The sequence below is a fragment of the Panthera leo genome, chromosome D2 (assembly GCF_018350215.1).
Source record: "Panthera leo isolate Ple1 chromosome D2, P.leo_Ple1_pat1.1, whole genome shotgun sequence".
Taxonomy (NCBI): Eukaryota; Metazoa; Chordata; class Mammalia; order Carnivora; family Felidae; genus Panthera; species Panthera leo.
In genome coordinates, this window is record NC_056689.1 from 13,734,178 (window position 1) to 13,757,582 (window position 23,405).

Below are 23,405 nucleotides of genomic sequence, written 5' to 3' on the forward strand. Positions count from 1 at the left end.
CTACCCGTGGATGACTGTCTGCACATGGACACGGGGCTCTGGAATTTTATGAAATGGGTGTTTTCCTTCCCAAATGACGTAACCAATGTTCTTATCACCAATTGTCCAGGAAGTGGGCACTGAGTGTTGGTCCAGGGGCAGCGCAAAGAGAGACTTTGGGTCCCCCAGCAGGTTTATCAAGGATTGCCCATCTGCTTCCCTCTAATAGCCTTTCTTCTCTCCACTTGAGTTCCAACTCAACCATCTTCCCTCTTGACAGGTGCCCCCCACTGCAACCCAGCCCAACACGTTTGACTATCCGCACAGCAGAGAAACCCTCTCTTCCTCTCTCGAACACTGCTCTTGTGAGAGCAGATCTGGATAGGCTGTTGGCCTTGATTTGCAGTTCACATTGTATTCTGTGTGGTTTCTGCCCCCACGTCCTTCCACCCCTACCCTCCCACCCCAGGCAGATTGAAAACAAGGGACTGGACGTATGCTTTTCAGAAACCCCACAGAAGCTGGCGACCAGCACCAGAAAAGAATTCGAGCCCAATCTGCATAATTTTGGATCCAAGCGTTTAGAGATGAGATTCTTATCCATTGACTTCAGACACACAGTCATGCCATTAAACGCATTTAACTTGGCTGGGATTCGATGATGTGACCTTACTCCCTTTTTATCCCTGCAAGGGCCCAGAGAAGCTGAGAGCGGTCCAAGAAGGGGAAAGAAGATGGGGCTGTGTGAATTTCAAGAAGCAATTGGTTCGGAGGCAGAAAGAGCTGCTTGGCGTTCCCGTGAATACCGAGTGAAGGTGCCTTTCGGTTCCGAGCCGCCCCAGCCTTTGGGGGGCTGAGACTTCAGCCAACCAGAGTCCCGGGCCTGCGGGGCCCCAAGGTTAAAATCACTCCCACAAATTTGCTGGCTGGCCTCAGAGCAAATGGGGATAGTGGGTTGGCTCATGTTTTGCATTAACTCGTTTGCTTTTTTTTTTTTTTTTTTTCCTATTTCTAATAACATTCCAAGGACTGGACTTATCGTGCAGAGGTCTGGACTTTTATGAATTGTTAATGGTTAACTAAACAGAGACCCTCAGGACGCCCACCCTGCTGTCTTTGGGGTCGGGGAGGGGAGGGACGTCGGAAGAATGTGGTTTCTCCATCTGTGATCCGCTGGCTAGTGACCCGAGGCCCCTTTCAGAGAATTTGCTAAATAATCTCAAACATATTGAGGATCTTACTCATGTTTGGAAAAAAAAGAAAAGGGAGGGGAAAAAAAACAAAACAAAACAACTACCTTCTTCCTTCATTCATGGAGAGTGTGGTTTCCTTCTATTTTGTTGCCAGATGCACTGACGGTTGCAGATTCAACCCCGAGTTTTCTTTCGGGAGAGGGCAGCTGTCTCAGATGGCCACACCTAGCTCTGGGGGACCCGAGTGTCCTGGTGCGACAGAGAAACCACACATTCAGAAGTCAACCGCATGAATCATGGGCTGATAGAACAGTTGCAGAGAGAGAGAGAGAGAGAGACAGGACGTGAGGTGGCCATCCCCCCTCACAACCGTGCACTCCCCCTGCTCCCCCCCCCCCCGCCCCCCACCGCCAGCAGTCCACCCTGCTTGGTCCAGTCCTGGTTTAGATTATGACAGGGAGTTCCCTGCAAAAGGCCGTTTGCAGCCTATTTAGATGTCACTAGGGAAACTTCTTCCCGGGGTTCCAACCGCATATCTCTTTGTTCCATTTCATCAGCTGTGCCTTCCTTCCGGTTCTGCCTGGAACATCATTACCCTGCCTTCCTTGTGCACGTGGGCAGCCCTTCAAAACAAAAGAAAGCCCAGGTACAGCGCCGCCGTTGAGGGAAGGGCTCAGCACGGGCCAGGCTCACCTTTGGGCAGAACCCAATGTCACTCCAGCGACACAAGGTGTTAAGGAGATGCCCTCGTCCCCTCCTGCGTCCCGGGCACCCCCCTGCGATTCCTCCCTGGGTCAGCTCTCAGGACTCGCCCCAGCAATGGTAGGGGGGAGCTCATCACCCTGACTGGGATCTCAGCTTCAGCCCAACCCGAGCCTGGAGCCCTCCCCTCTGGGCTTCTGTGTGCTCTACCTGTTTTAAGCTTCATTGTTGCCTCTCTCCCTCACCCCCCACCCCGATTTCCTCAATTCCTGCGCCGTGAGTCTCTTACGCCTTCTCGTTTTGGAAATCTTGGTCTCCAGATGTGCCAGCTCAGGACTTTGCCAGGACAATTCTCACTCGATTATTTCTTCCGCGGCCATGGCCATCAGATGTCCGGTCACTCTGGTGTTTGTAACACTTCCCCATCTCGTGCCACGTGAATTTCATTTACCTGCTGTTTCTTCTTCTGGGTCACGAGTAAAAATGACAAAGAAGGGTCCCTTTCCTTGTCGCTCCGTCCCCATGGCCTGCTGGGCCTCGCCGAAGCCGCCCACACGCCCCCTGAGCCCACCCAGCGGCCCCCGGCGAGAAATGGGTGGGCTTCGGGCACCAGGCCGGGGTTTAATATCCTTGAGATCCATTTAGTGTCTGCACACCTGGTTGCTATGGAGACGGTTGTCATAAAAACACACCGATCTGTGGAGACATATAAAACCATCCCCGTGGCACGCAGTTGGACACGTTAGCTCAGAGAAATGGCTTGCAGCCTGTCGTTTCCTTTTGTTGACACAGTGCCTCTGCCTTTCAAGCCCGACCTGGACGACCTTCTTAGAACCAGGCCAGGGCAAATCCATTCTCAGTTAATATTTCGTAAGGGACAATCAAGGGCTTCGCCGAACGCCAGATGCCCCAGCCTTCCTGTCCCAAGCTGAGTCAGCCCAGAAGAGGACATTCTTCTTTGGCACGCTTTGTTCTCTGCTGACTGTCATTGATCCGTCAGCACGACTGACCAGGCAGAATAAAAACACTGACCGTGCGGACGCTTCGGATCAGGCGGCTGGGGTTGAGTAACAGGTGTGGAGGGGCGGCCTGGGATGCCCAGTCCTGCCCGGAGGGGCCAAAGCTGGAGGGGCCCCCGGAGACCAATCCAGGATGTCGTGCGGGCCCGTGACTGTCATCTGCCAGCCCGGCACTGGGTGGTTCAGCAAGAGACCTTATAAGGTGCACAGGGCTCCCACTAACCACCATCGCCCCCTCACCGTCTAAATCCTCAAAGCCTGAATTTGGTTACCGCTGGCTGAGGTTACTGTCTCCCTCGGTCTGGTCCAAGTGCAGAAACCAGTGTAACACCTCGCTCCCCTCTCTCATCTGGGGAGCTCTGGCGGTGCGAAGGGGCAGGCACAGATGTATTCTGCGGTCCACAAAGTGTATGGAGGGTCCTTCTGAAATGTGTTTGGGGAAGGGGGTGAGCGAATGATGCGCTCTTTGTATTTTTAGCTCTGCCATTGGCCGAGTGTTCCCTGGAGCAGGAAAATGGCTGGAGAGAACGAGTTAAGGCGGGGGTCACGTCGTGAATGCAGGCAAGGTTGGCTTCCCTAATGGCTCCCAGGGCTCGAGGCTGCAGCCGAAACGTGAGCTCCCCTGCCCCCCCCCATAGGCGTGCGTGCATGACACCCAAGACCCAGGTCGCCATCTGTGCTCTTCCTCTGTTTGGAAGATGTCTGACTTCTAGAAGACAGGCCATGCTGTCGTCTTTGACTTGACCTTTCCTCCTCGGCAATTCCTTTCGTTCCCCAGTGCCTCGTTTCCCTTCTTTTTTATTGGGAGATGTGTTCTGTTTCTATTGAAAACCAAAAAGCAGTTTAAGAATAAAAGGTGGGGGTGGGGAGCGCCGGGGTGGCTCAGTCGGTTGAGCGTCCGCCTCGATTTTGGGTCAGGTCACGATCCTGGGGTCATGTAGAGCTCTGCAGTGGGCATGCAGCCTGCTTGGGATTCTCTCTCTTTCTCTCTGTCTTTCTCCCTCTGCCCCTCCCTGCTTGCTTGCTCTCTCTCTCTCTCTCTAAAATAAAAAAAAAGAAAAACAAAAAGAAGAAAGAAAACCAAAAAGCATTTTAAATGTCTTCTGCTTTAGTCGATCCTATCACATTGCTACTGAGAGAGGAGGGAGAGATGAGACCCAGGCTATCAGGTCTGATTCTGAGAACAAGTAGTGCACTTATCATGCATGATATTAACATGAAATGTGATATAATATTAAGACACCTGTTCTTAGTGCCCCTGCTGACTGGATGGTATTCCAAAATCCCTGCCTCTCTGCTCTCGTAAATGCTTTAGCAACTGCCATTAAACACCCCGGGATGCGTGTTATTTCAGCCTCTCGTTTACATATCTTCGATTTCTCCAAATGCCCTCTTAACACCTCTTATCAATAGTTCATGGACAACATCATCGTTAGTTCCCAATTTCCCTTCCCCCTCATCTTTGTTTTTCTTGGTTAAGATAATTTTTTAGGGGTGCCTGGCGGGCTCAGTCAGTGGAGCATACGATTCTAGATCTCGGGGTATTGAGTTCGAGCCCCAAGTTGTGGGTAGAGAGTTCTTAAATACAAAATTAAAACAAAAAAGTAATTTTTAAAAAAGCAGTCTAAAAGCTCAGCCAATATGGAGTCAATTACCTTTCAACTTCCTCTTCATTCATGAAACGGGCCTACTTTTTGTTTCCGCACGCCTTCCCCTGAACCAAAAAAAAAAAAAAAAAAAAAAAAGAAGAAGAAGAAGAAGAAGAAAGAAGAAAAAAAGGGAAAAAAGAAAACATGTTTAAAAAAACACACCACATTCCCCTCAGTTCCTTTGGCTGGCATTAAATTATCCTGCTTTTCTTTTTTTTTCCTGCCCTCATGTTTTTCCTGAAAACTTTAACTTAGACCTGATGTTCTCATTGTCCTCCCGCCGTGTCTCCATTTCTCAAACAAGTTGAGGAGGGAGTTGCTCTCTGGATTTTTTCTGCCCTGGCCCAGCTGAGAGGCCCGTGGAGCTCGCCTCTCTTGGTATCTTTTGTCTTGTTTTCACGGGACCCGTAGTCTTGGCCTCGCAGTTATGGCGTCGTGTTATCTTTCTCCCAAGGCAACAGCTCACATCCTGGCAAACCAGACAATGGCGGTGTGTGTCTTTACTTAGTTTTTATACCTTTTGTTTCAAAATGCAGGATTTCCTTATGGTTTGTTTGGGCTTTTCAAAAAGCTTATTTACTGACCCAGAGAGGTGCCAGACTCACACCCTGAAGAATACAGGCCAAGTTTATATGTGCCTGAAAATACACCATCATGTCCAGGCCTATTTGATGTTTGGGGCCAATTTAGAGGCTGATTTGATTGCTGTGTCGTTTGCCAAAAAAGTGGCTGCTCAAACAGGCCAAAACCTCAGCTCACGGAGCCTCTTGTATAGCCAGAGCAGGGCTAGAAATTCAGACGAGGATAATGTCTGAAATGGAAAGAACGAGGATTACATTTTTAAATTAGGGTCTTGTGTCCGCATTGGTAGTCAACTCGAATCATTTATTTGTTTAAATTAAGCCCCTTGCCTTAATTAAAAGTTGCTCTCTGATATTTAAAAATTAATCCAACCGTGTTTAAGCCCCACATTCCTAGATCTTGTACCGAGATCTTCATACAATATTTTCTTTTTTTTTTTCAATGCTTATTTATTTGTGAGCAAGAACACCAGGGGGGTAAGGGGAGAGAGAGAGGAAGACAGAGAATCCCATGTAGGTTCTCCACTGTCAGGGCAGAGCCCGACATGGGGCATGAACCGTGAAATCGTGACCTGAGCCCCAATCAAGAGTCTGACGCTTAACCGACTGAGCCACCCAGGCATCCCTACAGTATTTTCAACACGATGTTTTAAAAAACGAACACTTAGGTCAAGACACGAGGTCTTTTCAAGAGAGAGAATATGTGATCTTCGTGATAGGACCACAAACAAGACGCTAACGTGTGAGTTTATGGCAGGTTTACTCAATTATCTCTAACCATTGTGGACCAATGTGTTTGTTTTATTTTCCTTGATGTCAGTGTGATATCAAACGCCCAAGGAGTGCTGGGGAGAGTCACAAGAATACAGACTCGTCGAGAATGCAGGCACAAATGTGCACGGATGGACACAAAAGGCAGGCTCGTGCCACTGCCCTCATTGAAGAACCACAGGGACGTGGCCAAGCGAGGTGAAATGTTCGCACTGTCTGCTGTGCAGAGCTGGCCCTCTGTCCAAGAGCAGTTCCAGAGCTCAGATCCGGGTGATTCGACAGGATGCGATGGGGCCTGGATCCAAGTAGCTTTTCCAAGGAGTCTGACTCTGTGCTCTAGGTGCGTAATGCATGCTTACTCCTTTACGGCAAGACGGTATCTCCAGAGGTTTCTACGTCCTCTGCCTGAAGGGATCATCTCTGCCATCACGTTAGCTTTTACAGCCCATTGTCCAAGGTTGGAATCCAATGCCACCTTCCCTTGGAGACCTACCTCAGTCCCCACTTAAAATGGATTTCGCCTTTTTTCTGGGTGCCCGAAATACAGTACCCCTCTATCGAAGCCTTATCCCTCCTTCTCTGTTACAGCTGTCTGTTGGGCAAACCAAATGGTGAGCTCCTTGAGGGGAAAGATTATGTCTTTTCCCTCCAGATCATGACTCTGCTCTGTCCAGAGTTTATTATTTTGCATTTTGATGCCTCTGTCCAGGTGTCTCTCTGGAACCATAGATTGAAAGCTCTCTGGGCACATGGACTTCGTTTTGTGTTTGTATCCGCAGTGCTGAACAGATCATCTGTCACACTGAAGGTGCTCTGATGCCTGTTGCATAACTGGAGTTGTACAACCTATAGACAGAAGACCTAAGTGTCCATACAGCTTTCTCAACACTCCCTAGTGCAGACGGTTCCCAACCTATGAGGGTTCAGCTTGTGATTTCTTGGCTTTCCAATGGTGTGGAATTGATACGTATTCAGTAGAAACCATACTTTGAATTTTGAATTTGGATCTTTTCCTGGCCTAGCGGTACAGTCCTCTCTCCTGAGCCGCGCAGTGGCCTCGGCTCCCAGGCAGCTGTGCGATCACGAGGGTCAACAATGGATCCGGTCCCATCATTTGGCGCTCGCACGGCCCTTCTGTTTTTCACTTTTCGGCACAGTAGTCAATAAATTGCATAGATATTGAACGCTTCGTTATCGAATAGGCTTTGTGTTAGATGCTCTCACCAAACTGTAGGCTCATGGGAGTGTCCTGAGCACCTTTAAGGTCGTCTGGCCTGAGCTGTGATGTTTGGTTGGTTAGACGTATTCAATGCGTTTTCCGATTAGGATATTTCCACCTTACGATGGGTGTGTCCGGAAGTAACCCCATTGTAAGTCAAGGAAGGTCTGGATACACATCTTTCTTGTGGTTTGCACTTAGTCCCTTCCTATTCTTTTCTAGTCCGATGAAAACTGGCTCCTTCCCTTACCTGTAACTGTTTCATTGTAACTGTTCTTGCTTGTTCTGCGAACTTCCTAAGCACCTGTATTCCAAAGGGCATTTTTCAGGATGTACCTTATTCAGTCCTCCCCAAACGTCTGGCACCGGCGATGGTTCCCTTACACTGGAATTCTCTCCGCGACCTTGGTGTCCACGGTGCGACACTCTTCTGTTTTCCTTCCTTTCACAGAACGTTGCGTCTCCAGCTAATATTGGTGCCCCCGGCCTCCTGGGCCCCCTCCTCTCCCTCAGCAGCCCTATCCTAACCATGGCTCCCATATCCCTCTACGTTGGAATGAGCCCCAGATTTTCATCTCTAGCAAAAACCAGTTCACCAAGCTTTGGACCGTCATTCCCCCAAACATACCAGACATCTCCAAGGGGATGCACTGTAGTCCCTTTAAGTCAGTAGTGCCATCATCTTCCCACCAAAATTGGTACCCGCTCACCACTCCTCATCATCCTCATTATATTCCGGGAGCATCTGTAGCTATTTTGCTCATTGGTCTACCTCCCGTTCACCTCCACATCACCACTGGTCGTAGCTTTCTGAAATATTTGCTCTGTAAACTGCCATCCTGTCAGTCTCATCCAAGACCCCCACGCACACAGTCTGAACTGGGCACAGACACATAAGACCTCTGACCTCGGGCTCTGGGCTCCAGCCTTACCAAACTGCTTGTGCTTCCGGAAGACCTTCGAACCTGCCACCCCTGCTGACCACCTGGTAGTTCTCCTGATCTTCTGAGACTCACCTCAGCTGCCTCATTCCATGAAGGCTTTCCTGCCCCTCACCTGCAGACCTGACAATGCCTTCCTTTCTGCTTCCCATTCTGTTTGGACATCACTCCCATGTCGTGGTCCTTACATTGTTTGGCACCCCCCTGAGTTTCCTGTCTTTCTTGTCAACTGGGCTGCGAAACCCTCAATGGCACAGTCACCTGCAGATCCCATTTTAGGAGGTCACCTACTGTCACTCGTCCTTCCTTAACAATCAGGTGCATTTTGAGGCAAGGGGACAAAGGAAAGATGGGAGTGTAGAGCCCTGCTATTCCGTTCCCCACCCCCCCCACCCCCCCCCCGATACACTGTGCTGTTACCTGGCCGATCCATTGGAGTAAGAAATGTAATTCAGCTGAATTCATCACGGGGCCCCTTGCTGTTGGCTTTAGGGTTGCCATGAAAAGAGAGATGTAGTTTTCTACGTCGATCTGTTTTTTAAGTCTTTGCAGTTATTAGGCTAGAAGCTCTTTCAGCCTTCCTTCATGCTGAGTTAGAGGCAAGAGACGAGAAACACAGAGAATCAGCTCCTCCTAAGGCCTTCACCCTATTTATTCACACCCACAGAGCCCTAAGTCCAAACCTTTAAAGGCCCAGCCATAAACTCACACAAACGCACCCTTTCTCCTCTGTGCTCTTGTTACATCACCGCTTAGGCGACTGTTGCTGTGAATTTGCCCATGTTCCTTGTCTGAGGGTTTCCAATATTCCATCCGTATTTCCTTTTTTATTCTTATTGCCAGGTAGGAGCAAGTGCGGCTATCTCCATTCCGCACAAAACCACCAGCCTGAAGCAGGACAAAGACCGCACTCCAGGGGAACGCAGATGGAAATCTAACGGGTCCCAAGTCAGCCATAAAACCCGAGTTTGGTGTCATGAGGTAGGACGGTACCAGGAGATGATGCTAAGTACGGACCCGATACAACAAAGAGGTACACAGTGTGTGCTCGGCATCTCCCATACCTTGGCAGTGACCCCACGTGGCTTGACTTTCCAGGAATGCCGCTCCGGTGCCAGTTACTGGTGAGCATTCAGGCCAGGCGCAGGGTTGAATGCAGCTCTGGGAAACATGGCCCTGCCGTCCAGCACGCCCATGACCTCACGCTCAGGCATGGCCTGCCCTTGTTTGGTAAGATAAAAGAAATGTATAACACGTTCTCCCTGACTTTCAGGGATGCCCAGGGCATTTTTCTAATAACAGCAGCAACTTCTATTACGCTTTTATTCTTGATTAATCATTTCTCAATGTAGCCTTGTGGGCTTAAGGGCCAGTGAGGGGAGAAATTGGGCTGGGGGTGGGGGCAGGGGTGAGGGAGATTACTCCAGACAAGAGGCATTGCTGTAAACCTTGCAGCAAAATTATCTTTGTGAACTGAAAGGCACCTGAATTTTATCCAAGTGAAAAGCTGGCCAGTGACTATGATTTCAAATGATCGCTGTCTATACTTCCAATGTATGGGCACAAGGGTCTTTGGCTTTTGTTTGTTTGTTTGTTTGTTGCAATAACCTAGGGAACATATGCAAATTGAAGCGATTCTGGGTAGTCTGAAGTGAAAGCTCACTGAATAATTGGTCTAGAAGTACACAATGTGGTTGTAAGACCGTTATTTACCAGTAAACAGTACACAACATTGAGACAGACTTCAGGGGTGCAGGAAATATGTAGGTTAAATAATAAAAGAGCAAAAACCCTAAAAACAGCTAATGCTTGCTAGAAATCAAGGATTTTTTTTTTTTTTTTGAGATAGGGAGAAGATATTAGGAAAAGTGGATTAACACTTTCCTTGTGGTTGTACACGGATAGCGTAGGGTCTACACTACAGAGCAGAGTTTCTCAGAGTGTGGTCTTGGGAAACTTTCTGTTATTTGCTTCTTTTAAGATGTCGCGCTGCCCTGTCCCTGGCTGTGGAGTCTGACATACGTCCCTGATCTGCTCAAAAGGCTCGATATCTAATTTCCACGTCTGCACCTTGCAGAAGCCAGTGGAAATTACGCAGTGATGGATTATCCCACCCAAATCACATCTTGTCTAGGGAAGATGTATTGAGAACACACGCTTTTCTTCTTTTAACACCTTTTCTTCAGACGACCTGACTCCCTCCCTGTAAGGGGGGGTGGGGATCACAATGGAGACATGCCCCGTAGTCAAACTGTAGCTGTGGGGGGTGCTGGGGTGGGGAGAGAAGCAGGACAGCTGCAGTGGTAGGGTTTACTGGGTTACCCCTCAGGAGTCATCTGCCTGCACACACTTCACTGAGGGGATTCTGGAAGTGAGGTTCTTGGGGCACTCTACTATGAGATGCAACAACTGTCTGCAGCACACCTTGGAAGGTTCTAGAATTACCTGCTGACATGGCAAATGTGGGGGACCACCTCATTGGACCTCCTCTCAATAGACCAACATGAACTCATTCCCCACTGCCAACCACCAATCCCTACCCCCTTGGAACGGAGAAGCCTCTCTACTTCCAAACCCCTTGGTGCCATTGTCCTTGCTTCAGTCCCTACTAACCTAGACACAGGCAAAAGACAGGCCCCAGAGTGACGCTGCAAGATGGCGATCCATCACGAGGCACCTATGAAAATCCGTGTTGTCCTGATGACCCAGTTCATGCCCTCGATATGCCCCTGCAAGCGGTAGGAGCTTTCTGAAGGACATTTTGGCCTTTATTTTTGTACCTCTGTGTAAGCTGTTCTCCTTTCTGACAACCTAGTGGAGTCACTTAGAGAGCTTTTAAAGAATACTTATGGCTGGGCCACCCCCCCCACCCCCCGCCCTCCTACCCCAACCGATAAAATCAGATTCTCTGTTGGGAGCAAGGCAGGGGGGAAGCTGGCAACGGTGAGCTCCCCAGATGAGTTTAACGTGCAGCCCGGGGATGAGAACTGCCAGGTCAATGGCCATGGCTCTGGGAGAAGAGATAGGAACGTGCCAACGTTTAGGCAAGTTTTCACTACTTTAAGGAGCCCTACTCTGTGCAGGTTGTATGCCTGGGTTCTGGAAATACATCAATACATAGAGCACAGGTGGCCTTGTAATTTAAAGAGGGATTCAGACAGATAAAGGATCGTGTCTGTGTTAGCTGGTTGTGCTATGAGGCGTGCTCAGGGGGCACAGTCCAGGGACCCCGCTCTCCAGGGGAGCTGTGAAAGTTTCCTGCAAGGGGTGAAGCTTGAGTGGCTTATAGTATGAGTGGGACCTTGGCAAATGGAGAGGGGGACGCAGGATATTTCAGCAGGAGAGAAGGACAGTGCGCAGGGGTGAAGCAGCATGATTTGTTAGGAGACTAGAATGTCGTCTCCAGGACAGCAGGGTGTTTGGGTATTCTCTGCTCGTTCTTGAGCGCCATCAGGAGCATAACAAATATTAGTGGAATGAATGAATGAAAAAATGAATGAATGAATGAACAAATGAGTGAACGAACGAATGAATGAACGAATGAACACAGGAGCATTGCCTTCTCAAGGGCACAGGGGATGCCAGGAGAAAAGGCTGGGGAGCAAACGGGATCCCTGATATGGATGGAATTCTGGGGCATGTGAATCACCCATAAGCCAGTTGTTCTCAACTGGATGGAAAATAAGGATCCAGGGGCACCTGGGTGGCTCAGGTGGTTAAGAGTCGGACTTTTGGTTTCGGCTCAGGTCATGATCTCATGGTTCTTGAGTTCGAGCCTGCACTGAGCCTGCTTGGGTCTCTCTCTCTCTCTCTCCTTCTCTCTCTGCCCCTCCCCACCCTCTCTTGCTCTTAAAAAAAATAAAAATAAAAAAGAGGAAGAATCCATATTTTACGAGAAAAAAATTCTCTCAGACCCTCACACAGTGGCAATAGTACTTTTAGGCACATTGAGAAAATGCATCTAGACTAAAAAGTTCCTACAAATTTCATGATTTTTAAAATGAATTTTGATTTTGACCACAACAGTTACGTGCAAGTAATACATTTCTCCCCAACATTGAAGTTTAAGAAATTTTGCCTTTATTTTTTGAAAACAAATCATGACTGAGCTCCTTCTAATAAAGGTAGATTAGAAAGTCTATCTCAGTCAATCATTTGGCATAAAATTTAGGAAGAACTCCGGGTCTACTGTGGCCCAGCTGGTGCAGGTACCCCCATCCGGGGAGTGAGATCAGCAGAGATGTGCCTCATGGTCCTTGTCTCCCTTCTTTGCAAACCTTGCCACAGAACCCCAAGACCAGGGTTTTGGGGACCCAGCACCCCCCAAACCCCCATAGCTATCACCCATCCATCCTAGGTCCTGAATGTTCTAAGACTGGGGTCTCTGTTACCCTTTTTTAAGTAAACTCAACACCCAATGTGAGCCAACCTGGCACCACCCTCTTGCCTTTTGAGTTGCAAATCTCCAGCCCTTTTCTCAGTCTGTTTGCTCCCTCTCTGTCCCATGTCCCCTCCCCACAACCCCATCAAAAACCAACAAACAGCACAGACCAGTTTCTCTGCATTCTTCTTTCTCACGGAGCACTCAATGGCTCATTCGGAAGCTTGGGCAGTTCAGAGTCTAGGAATTTGTCTACCTTTTCTGGGGTTGGAAGGATTCGGTCTTTCAGTGCCCAGAAGTGGATACCGGGCTTTTCGTGAAAATATTTGCTAACATTCACCCAGCATGCTGTCCACATTCTGAAGGCATTTCATCTTTACCCACACCCAGTGGAGGCCCTGTGATGTCCCCAGTCTTCCGGAGAGGGGTAGAGAGGTTAAGGGAAACTGTGGCAAAATCAGTAGAATTTGCTGGAAAACTGGATTAAGGGATGAAGGAAAATGAAGATAATCCAGGGTGACTCACAGATGCTGCTTCAGTCAAAGGAGATGCCATTAATGAGCTGGGGATCCAGGGGAAGACTCTTGATTAAACCAGACCCAGTCAAAGGAGCCCTGGTGTCATCCCCACCCCGCTGCCCTGCCCCTGTGGCCCTGGGAGGCTCTGGCAGGAAGTGCTAGTGTGTTCACACGAGGCCTTCCCCTGCAGCCCCCTGGTCCGGTGCTCTCTGGTAAGACCCTCCCCGGGTTCCTCAGACCCCCTCTTGTGGAGGGACCCCAGTGGCTGGAGCTTTGCTATGTTCTTGGTCAGACAATGGAGGCTGTTCCTCTTGCCAGCCCTGCAGGCCACGCTTGTCCCAGGAGCACCGGCCTCGTAGGAAAGCCGCGGCTTCCTCCCGCCCTCTGACCCCTGGGCACAGGCCTGTTCTGGAGTAGGCCCCACCGGCCCCGCGCTTCCCCAGGCCCCGGGAAGACCTCTTGGGGCAGACTTTTACCAAAGCACGAATCAGCTGGTGCGAATAGGTGACTGGGAGGAGGGGTGGGGAGACAGGCCGAGGCCCTGGGGAGGCAGGGGCGGACCCCACAGCTGGGGGGAGGGAGGCCAGGGGTGGGTGGTGGTAACATCGACAACAAACACTCGCTGCCACTCCCACTGGGTTGATCTTTCGGAGGAGAGGCAGAGGCCCCAGGCCGGAGGAGGCTTTGATGGAAGGAAGCTGGAGGAAGGAGCCCAGGCACCCCTTAACCCCTACTTGGACTGGAGGCCTCCCAGCAGCGGTGGAGGGAGCCCGGGACACTTCCCAGCTCGCGCGCAAAAGGCGTTGGCTTCATCCTCTCTCATTTAGTCTCTGCTGCTGCCCGGGTGCCCTGGGCCTAGTGACACCGCCCGCAGCCACGTCGGCCCCCGCGGTGAGCTCAGAGGCCACGCAGGAACAGCTGGACGTGAGGTGACGCCCCCCGGGACCCGGCCCTGCTCCTCAGCTGGGTGGGGGGCCCAGCGCTGCCCCCCCCAGGCCTCCGCCTACGTGCCCCCCGTCTTCCCGCTAACCCTGTGCCCTTGCCATCTTCTTGGCTTGCCTCTCAGCAACCTTCTGGGCATCCATGAGACCAAGAGGGGCCATTCTCTGGGGGGGGGGGGGGGGGGAGGGGAGGCACTGAACACCCATCCCCCCACCCCCCAACTTGGCTGCTGCTTCTCTGTTCCCTGCCGTTTACTCTGCACACAGGATCCGAGCGATCATCTGAAGCCCATTTCAGGGTCTGCCACTACTTCCCTCCCCAGTGAGTTTAGACTGAAGGCCACACACCTTGGGGCCCCCAGCCTGCACCAGCTGGCGCACCGCTGACTCACCCTCCTCTTCCTTCCAGCACCATCGGCCCGCTGGCGTTCCCGGAACCACTTCAGGTCTGCCCTCTTGCCTCAGGTCCTTTGCACCGGCCATCCCCTCCCTTTCCCCGGAATCCTCACCATCCGTATTCCAGGTTTCGGCTTAAATGTCACCTCCTCAGAAAGGCCTTCCGTATCTGTCTGTCTGTCTGTCTAAAAGAGGTTCTCAGAATTGTGCCATCATAGCACTCGGCATGAGTAGTCATGGCTCTCTCTCCTTCTTCATCTACCTAAGCTCTGCCCACCTCTTTGCTGGATTGTGGGCATGGTGAGGACAGCACAGCACAGACAGATTCACTCTGGGTCTTTGTGACTTCCATATATATGTTTTTTGGCCTGGGCCCAAATCCAAATGTTTTCCAAATTGAAGGAAACTGGGCTTCCTGGTGGAATTAGCTGCAAGGAGGAAGGCTTTAATACTTGAGTACTTCTGAGGGAGCCTCTGGAGTAAGCCCAAAGCAAGCCCTAGGCCAAGACTCAAGGGCACCTCCTTGATGTTGCGAGTGACGTAAGGCCTGACCAGGGCCAGGCTGGAGAGAACAGACTGGGCCCAAGGGACGGCTCCTGCCTCTGTATTTCCTTCTGTCTCTGATTCTCCTCCTTCCTGGCAGCCTGGGCCACCTCGCGAGGCTGGCACAGGGCTTCCGGCCTTCTCCAGACCTGCGGCCTGGGCGCTGGTAAGGGTCTCCTGACCTCGTGGATTTCACTGCCCCTTCCTGCACTGTTTGTGGTGAATCTTTACCAGCAAAGGCAGGGTTGCTGGGAGTGAGAAGGGCACTCCACATAGGTTATTACAACAAACAAACAAAGAACCACACAAGATAGGAATGCTCCCTCCAAACCTCGAGACTGTGGCCTGGGGTTGGTGGGGGGGGGGGGGGCAGGGCTCACAGGCTTAGCTTAGCGCTCTCAAGAGACCTCAGGATTCTGGCAGCTTGGGTCCCAGGCCCCCCTTCACGTCGCCAGGCATAACAAGCCTTGGGTTTAAACTCTGCAAACCCTGGAGAACGGCCTTCGTGCATTTTCCTCACGATCTCCCCAGTTTGGAGAAAGTAACACCAGCACCTTGATCATGAACAGCCAAAGCCCCAAAGCGAAGATCGCCCTGATCTCCCTGCTAACTGAAAAGCCTCCTCATGGCTCCTCACGCAGTCTCACAGGGCTTCCTCGTGGGGTTTGGAGCAGTTTAGTCTTGCTCCCCGGCCCAGGAGGACGCTGGGTGGGGGGCAGGCCTTGGAAACGTGCTGCCAGACGCCCATGGAAAAGAGTATTTGCTCAGTGACCCTGGGACCCAGGGGCCAGGGGGGTCAGTGATCACACCACACCATCTCAAAACGATTTCCCTGGGGTTTACTCAAGTCCATTGTTGGGAGGTACACAAGGGAAGGAGGAGAAAGAGGGGCTCCAGTTCTGCTGGGAGAGGGAGATGGACCCCGCCCCCTCCACACACACACCTCCCTCCATCCCATTGGCCGGTGGCACCGGAAGCTCTTACACATCAGATACTCAGGGACCGGAGCCCCCTTCCCGGCTCCACCTCAGAAGGTCAGTACTTCCCGTCCTGTTCCAGCCCCGCTCGCGACCCTTCTCCTCAGCCGAGTCCATCAGCCCTAGACACAAGGGGGAAGGGGACAGCGTTGGGCCTCGGTCTATCCCTCACGCACCTTTTCTCTCCGTCACCACTCTACGAGTGCCGCCTCCCTCTGGCCCCCGTACTCTGGCTCTTCCTGGCCTCCCTGACACCCAGCTTCGTATCCAGATCCTCACCGGGCCAGCCCTTTTGCATTCTCTCACCAAAGCACAATGGCTCTCCTCTCTGCTTCTGCTTGCTGCTAGGAAAGAAGCTTGATCGTCAGTTCCACCCCCTTCTTTCTCTCCAGGGCTTAGGGCAGACAGGACCTAAAGCACTTTCTGCCAGGGTGTTTTGAGTGATGACAGAGAATTCCTAAAGGGACACTGCCCACACCTGTACCCGGGTGTTGATTTTGTTTGTCCTCTAGGGCCTGTCACGCAATTCAGATTTCAGTATAAGTAGCTTGCCATATTTGGGGACATTTTCCTAGGGTTATTACTGTCTCTCTGCCTAGATTTTTTTTTTTTTTAAGTTTTTTTTTTTCAACGTTTTTTATTTATTTTTTTTGGGGGGGACAGAGAGAGACAGAGCATGAACGGGGGAGGGTCAGAGAGAGAGGGAGACACAGAATCGGAAACAGGCTCCAGGCTCCGAGCCATCAGCCCGGAGCCTGACGCGGGGCTCGAACTCACGGACCGCGAGATCGTGACCTGGCTGAAGTCGGACGCTTAACCGACTGCGCCACCCAGGCGCCCCTCTCTCTGCCTAGATTTAAAAAACATTTTTTAAATGTTTATTTATTTATTTGGGGGGAGAGAGAGAGAGCACAAACACATGAGCTGGGGAGGGGCAGAGAGCGGGAGAGAGAGAATCCCAAGCAGGCTCCACGCTGTCAGCACAGAGCCTGATGCGAGGCTCAGACTCATGAACTGTGAGATCATGACCTGAGCCGAAATCAAGAGTCAGACACTTAACCGACTGAGCCACCCAGGCACACCTCTCTGTCTAGATTTTATTCTAAACCCACTTTGCCCTTAGCTAACGCATTGGTTAACTGTCAGGAATGACTCTCTAATGTGCGTGAAGTCAGTAATGGAACACCCATGAATAAAGTCAGTAAGGCAACACCCGTAAAACACTTGGTGGTCTGAGTCGGGAAGACTGTAAAGAATCTAGTTCAGCTCCCACATCATATAGGGAAGAAAGCTGAGTTCAGAGGAGCGTGAACGTATAAAACAGGGATCCATTTATTCCTTCAGGAACACGTATTTATTCAATGTCTAATCCGGTGGCTGTGATAGAATTATAAACGATGAACCAGCTGTGGGTCTTGCTCTCCAGCAACTTAGGGTTTGATGTCTGAGGGAGAGAAGATTCTAATGAACATCGATTAGTAGACTGTGTGGTAGGAAGCTGCGAGCACCATGAAGATGCTAACAGGACTGTAATCAAGTCTAAAAATGAATAGGGAGAACTTCAAATGCCGTGAGTGGCCAAGAAGGGAAGAGCTGAGGGCAGATGGCGGTAGAAAGGGAATTTGTAGGTCTGCGTCAAACATCCACCCACAGCTAGAGGATGAAGCCAGTCCCATGCCCTGCCCTGTGCTTGGTTAGCGAAGGCTCACGAACTTGATTTAGCCCGTGTTTAGAAGGAGTGTACTGTGTGCCCTGTCATGACTAAGAGAGAGACCTGGAGGAGAGCTAAAAGGGTAAATGCACCGAATTGCCACCATGGGACTTTCCAGTTCAGCCTGACTCTAAAGAAGATAGCAACTTAAAAGACGGAAAAGGAAACTATCTTTGCTTCTTTTAATATCCTCTTGTTGTCCTTACGTCTTTATTACTATTTTCCAATTGTAAGTTGGGTTTTTCTACCAGCTTAATCATATTAATGCTTACAAAATGTGCCAGGTCAGTACACATCCTTTTTTAAAAAATGTTTATTTGTTTTTGAGAGAGAGAGAGGGAGAGAGAAAGAGGCAGAAAGAGAAAGAGACAGAGGATCCGAAGGGGGCTCTGTCCTGACAGCAGAGAGCCCCGGTGTGGGGCTCGAACTCCCGAACCATGAGATCATGACCTGAACCGAAGTCAGATGCTTAACCAACGGAGCCACCCAGGCGCCCCAGTACATGTCACTTTTAAAGGCACAGCCCAGCTCTCAAAAGATGAAAATTGCATGGTACTTGGTGCTTCTCGGAGACTTGCCTGGATAATCTGGCAGAAAAAGGCCATCAGCAAGGAGCATTCACGACTCATTCCATTCTCGTCCCTGGCACTGCTGGGATGACAAAAGAAGTGGAAGCCACTTCTCTAAGGGACAGAAAATGTCCATGCTTGAAGCATGCAGAGGAAACTGACCCCTACGTACAAGAGAGCACGGTCTGCACCGTGCACGCGCGCGCATGCACGCACACACACGCGAATCCTGAGAGCAGGGTTGTGTTCTGTTGCCTGACAGTTCTACACTTCACCCAGCTTCTCAGCCATCCTGGAAGCTTTTCCTCTGCCTCAGGCTGCCCAGCCACCTGACCCCACCTCCCATCCCTCCTCTGAGTCCTCCAGCTTTCTTTGATGACCTCTCTCTTCTGAACTTTCAATCTTCCTCATTAGCTCCTTTTCCACATCCTTTAAACATGCCAAAGACCCCCTACTCTGAGAAACCTTCTTCTCAAGTTACTGATCCGTCTCATGCCCTCTCTTTACAGCCAATGTCATTTTTGAGAAGGCTACGTTCACTGTGCCCACTAGCCCCTCTGCTGCCTTGCCTCCACCCCTGCGTTTCACTTCTGCCGCGACCGCCTCATTGAATGGCTCTCTCATACTCATGTTGCTCTTGGGATGTAGATGGCCTCCAAGTGTTGGTCTGGACATCCGCTATTCGCTTTCTGTGGGTAATCCTCTGTACCTCTGGCTGATGACTCCCAGATGCAAGTTTCCAATCTTGACCCAAACCCTGGGGTACAGAGACTGTATTTCCAATGACTTCCCCCACAACAAGTCCCCCTGGCCATCCCTTGATAACCTTAAACTCAACATGCCCCAGATGGACTCATCCTCGTCCTCCTCAGGCCTCCCTCTTTCCCACTCTGTGTGACAATTTATGTCATCACCGTGCATCCATCTACCAGGCAGCCTTCGAGCTAGAAGCTCAGGATTCTTTCAGATGCCTTCTTCTCTGTCATGTTTCACATCTAACTGCTTCCTGATCATCTCTAAAATTGGTTCCCTCTTGTCATTCCATCCCAGATCCTCTAAGTCCAGCTCGCCCACCCACATACTTTGTCCTGGCTGGCCCCCAAATCTGTGAACGACAGAGATTTTAGGCAAGAGCCCAGCCCCCTCCTCATTGTTCTCAGTTCTCTGCTTCCTGATTCCTGCCCTGTGACCCCACTTGCTTTTCCATTTCCGGCCGCTTAGGCTTCATTGGTTTTAGATTTCCATGTAATTTCCCATTGTGATCCTCCACCTGGCTTATACTTCTGGTTTGAGTTTAAGGTCATACCCCTGTCTCTTGGAGGAACATCCTAGTCCATTCCTACTCTTGTGAACCCAACTGGCCAGGCCAGCCCCAAGGCTCCTACCTCTGCCTCCACAGTAATGTGATTATATATGTACCTGTTTCCCACACTGGACTTTAAGTTCCTTGAGGACAAGGACTTAATTTACCTGCCTTTGAATTCCATTTCAGGCACAGTGTAGGATTATTAAAATGGAAAGAGGGTAGCACACACGGGAAATGTTTAGAAAGGATTCATGGCAATACATGTCCTGTAGGAATACAGAGGGAGGGAGGGACTGTTGTGGACTGAATCAGTACAGGAAGCTGAACCCCAAACTGAACACAGATGTTGTAATTACATGCCCTAAAAACAGGAAAGTGTTGGTTACTCTGATGAAGCCTATCTTTTCATTCCTTCCAGTGCCCTGAATTCTTCACTTACTCTGTTACCTTTTCTTAACACAGCTGGGATGGCTACTGCCTAAAACACCAAGAAGAGCTGTCCAGGATGTCCTGAGAAGCATGGTGCAGCCAACATGAAGTCATGGGCCAACAACCTCTCTGTGTGTTAGGGCCAGGAGTTTGGGAGGCCCTCTTCTGTTTACTTGGACCAAGGGAACCTTGGAGCTCTCCTTGGCCCCAGAGTAGCTCCGGAATCAGAAGTGTTCATCATTCTTATGAGCACATATCCAGGGGGTGTTTGATCATGAGTTCTCCCTAGAGCCAACTCTCTAGCCAAGTGAGAACAGTCCTTGTATAATCCTGGCTGTTGCTCAAGGGCCCTGTTAGGTTTTTCCAAAGAAGTATCCTAGGGCTTCTCATTGGTTTCTCCATTTATTGCTTCCTGTCATGCTATCATGTGATTGGAATACCGCTGTCCTTAAGGCTGTGTCCCTTTGGTACCATGAGCTCAATTCTGTTCCCTGTCTTCCTGGCCTCAGCCCCAGCCAACCCTCTTGGCTGAGAGATCAGTGGAACTGTATTGCAGCATCTGCCTGAATTGTGGTTTCTCCTAAGATCTTCCTCTAGGCTGTTCATCACAAACACAAGATTTGTGTGTGCAGTTCACACTCCATTATTAGTTCTCTGGAGGGCACTATTTGGATCCACCTCATACTGAAGGAAAACCCAGCTCCTAAGAAGGATTTGGGCTGTGCTAGCAATATTTTCAGGATTAGTTTTGAGAGCCTGTCCCCTTTAATCTTTCCTCTCCTTTGGCCACTCACTCTTACCTCCTCGCCCTCCCAGATGTTCCAGAGTTACTGCCAGAGATGACTTACTATTCACTGTGAAGCTGTGCAAGCATGGAGAAACTTGGCCAATCTAACAAGGTGGTGCCCAAGAGAAAGCATGTCTTAACCCCTGACCCCCTCCAGCATAGGTGTCTCCCTTAGAAGATGCTTGTGTCCTCAGGATTTCACTGACTTCTTAAGCTTGCCACAGATATATTTTTAGCCCAGGCAACCCTATGGTTGCTCAATGGTCTTATTCATGGTCGGCTTGTAAGCTATCACAAAGACCTTCTTCTGGTTTCCTTGGTTCCTGGAAAGCCTTGGTGAACTCTGTGCAAAAGTAATTCGGTCATATCATAGCATATTAATATGCACGTTCAGACATACAGAACCAAAAATCCAAGTCATAATATGGTCACTCATCCTTTGGGATTTCCAAACCCAAATGAAGGCCCTGAGCCTCAGGGATACACAGAAAGAAACAATGGAATAAACAAATATACAAACAAATAAATAAAGGAAAATATTCTAAGATTCTAGAAAGCTGCTGTTTCTTTTACCTATGGAGGCACATCCATGTAAACGCCTTCTCTTCTTGCCTGATCCAACCTTGTCTCCAGCAACAGATAGATGGTAGATGGATAGACAGATCCAAGGGAAATAACTATCACTCTCCTTAAAGTAGTTCGTCACATTGTGAAGAAGAGCCTTGTTTTACCACACATATAGAATGGCCTGGAATTTCTACCATCTATGTTGATAAAGTCACCAACTATCACCTCGTATAAATCATGGGATCCATCAGTCCCTTGGCAAATGTTTCCAAGTGTGATTTATATACAGTGTCATCGATGTGGCCTCAGGATTGCTGATATTTTTAAACCAATCCAGCCTTGGTCACCTTGAAGAATGCTTTTAATTTTTTTCCAGCTGTTGGGCTGTAGGGTCCATCCTGACCCTTCCTCTCCAGTCCCTGGGCTCTGAGCTGCCTGCTCGGTCTGGTTGGGACTGAGTACCATTGGGACAGGGTACCATTCATCATTCTGGTGTGGTGCAGGTCAGCTGACCCTTCACTCCCTCTTGTTTCCATGTTGTCTTCTAGTTTCAGAGAGGGGCTCCCCTGAGAATCAGCCTTATGCCGTCTGCACATGGTGGGGCCTAGAAATCTTGACAAAGCACTTTCTATCAACCACCGCGAGGGAGGGCAAAAATAACAACAATAAATAGCACCTCTGAGTCAGCCATTAACCTCTGCTGATGCCACCTCCGTGTCCGCTGTCACATGTTAATGATGTCACCTGGAATCCCTGATGCTGCATTGCGTTGCTTAGCGTGCCTTCGGGTCAGACCTCAGTGCTCTGGATTTTTTGAATCTCTGGGTTGAGTTTGTCTTGGGAAACCTCCCCACCTCCTTGAGGCCCCAGGATGCAGCCCTGCAAGGGACTGTCTGCAAAGGTGAATGGGCTATTTCTCCAACCTGAGCCCCTCTCTTCCACCAGCCCTTGCGCTCACTCTGCTAGAATTCTCAAGGCCTGTCGTGACGTTCTTCCCTGTCTGTGGCCTTGCCCTGGCCATGGCCATGAGTGCGTGCCAGAGACTTGCCTGCAAGTGGTGGTGGCAAAGTCTTCCTCCCCACGTGGCCTGTCACTTTGGTGAGCTGAGGAGCACTGGCCAAACCAAACGGAGACCTCCTCTGCAGCTTCCGGTCAAAACCGCCACTCCATTCCAGAGTATAATTTCATTATTTAGCTTCTGGGCTTTCTCTGGCTCTAGAATCTATCTTGAAACATAAATGGAGAAAGGAACAGCCCCACGCCTCTCTGGAATGCCACGTACTTGTCAGCCTCCGGGTCGAGAGGTCCTCGAAACATTTCTCCACTCATTTTATTAATTATGTGTCATGCAGTATTTGGTCACCTAGTGTGAGCCTGGCCCCTGGGCACCCCCACTGGGGACGTACTACACTGGAAGATGCAGACACACCAGAGGGTGAGTGTCACTGTGGGAGCAGAGCATGGCGGTCCCCTGAGGAGGAGGGGGAGAACTTCTTCACAAAGGTGGTGACGTTCCATGGGGCTCTTCAAGCGGGACTCAGCGTTTAACAATGAGAGGTCGGTGGTTGTCCTGCCAGACGGAGGGTGGGTGGGCACAGGGCCCCGAGGGCTCTGACACACATCGGCAGGATGTGGAGGTCAGTGCGACCAACTCGCATCTGATGGGTTTGACCAGCAGTGAGGGAATCTGAGGCCACCGTTAGGTCCTCATGTGCACACCAAGGAATTTAGACATTGTCCCAGGGATGACCGAGAGTCACTGAAGGTGTTGAAACAGAGCAGGGTATGAAGTATGGTTCAGAGAGGCCAAGACAATGACAGGGAGACAAATCCTGATGGTCCTGGCCCGAGAGAGTGTGGAGACTGGCTTTGTGGGGACACAGAAGGGGACATTTCTGTGACAGGGTCAACCAAACCTAGACCCTTGCTGGGTATAGTGAGAGAAAATGACGAAAGTATTGGGAATCACATGGAGGTTTTGAAGCTGAGAGACCGGAATCAGGAGGCAAGGCGGGACAAGGACGGGGGTGGGGCAAGGATGGGACGGAAGTCAGACCGGCGGCTTCTGGAACGTGAGGAAGGAGAGGCGGCGAGTATGGATGAGTCCTTCGTGAAGTTTAGTGGTGAGGAAAAGGGAGACTCTGAGCGCTAAAGGGTTTTTCTAAAATAGGGGAAAGAGCATTTTTGTGAGGAGAGGGGAAGATACGGTGGGGAAGGGGAGATTGT

The 23,405-nt window shown here is 50.3% G+C and overlaps 1 long non-coding RNA gene across 2 annotated transcripts; it reads left to right on the forward strand.

The window, feature by feature from the left end:
- The first annotated feature begins 1,734 nt into the window (after nt 1–1,734).
- LOC122202501 lies at nt 1,735–14,439 on the forward strand. Of its 2 annotated transcripts, XR_006194700.1 has the most exons (5): nt 1,735–1,818; nt 8,898–9,063; nt 9,153–9,284; nt 13,781–13,882; nt 14,304–14,439. It is a non-coding gene; the product is annotated as an uncharacterized LOC122202501 (long non-coding RNA). The 2 variants fall into 2 exon arrangements; XR_006194699.1 differs by having other exon boundaries at nt 8,898–9,284.
- The last annotated feature ends 8,966 nt before the right edge of the window (nt 14,440–23,405 follow it).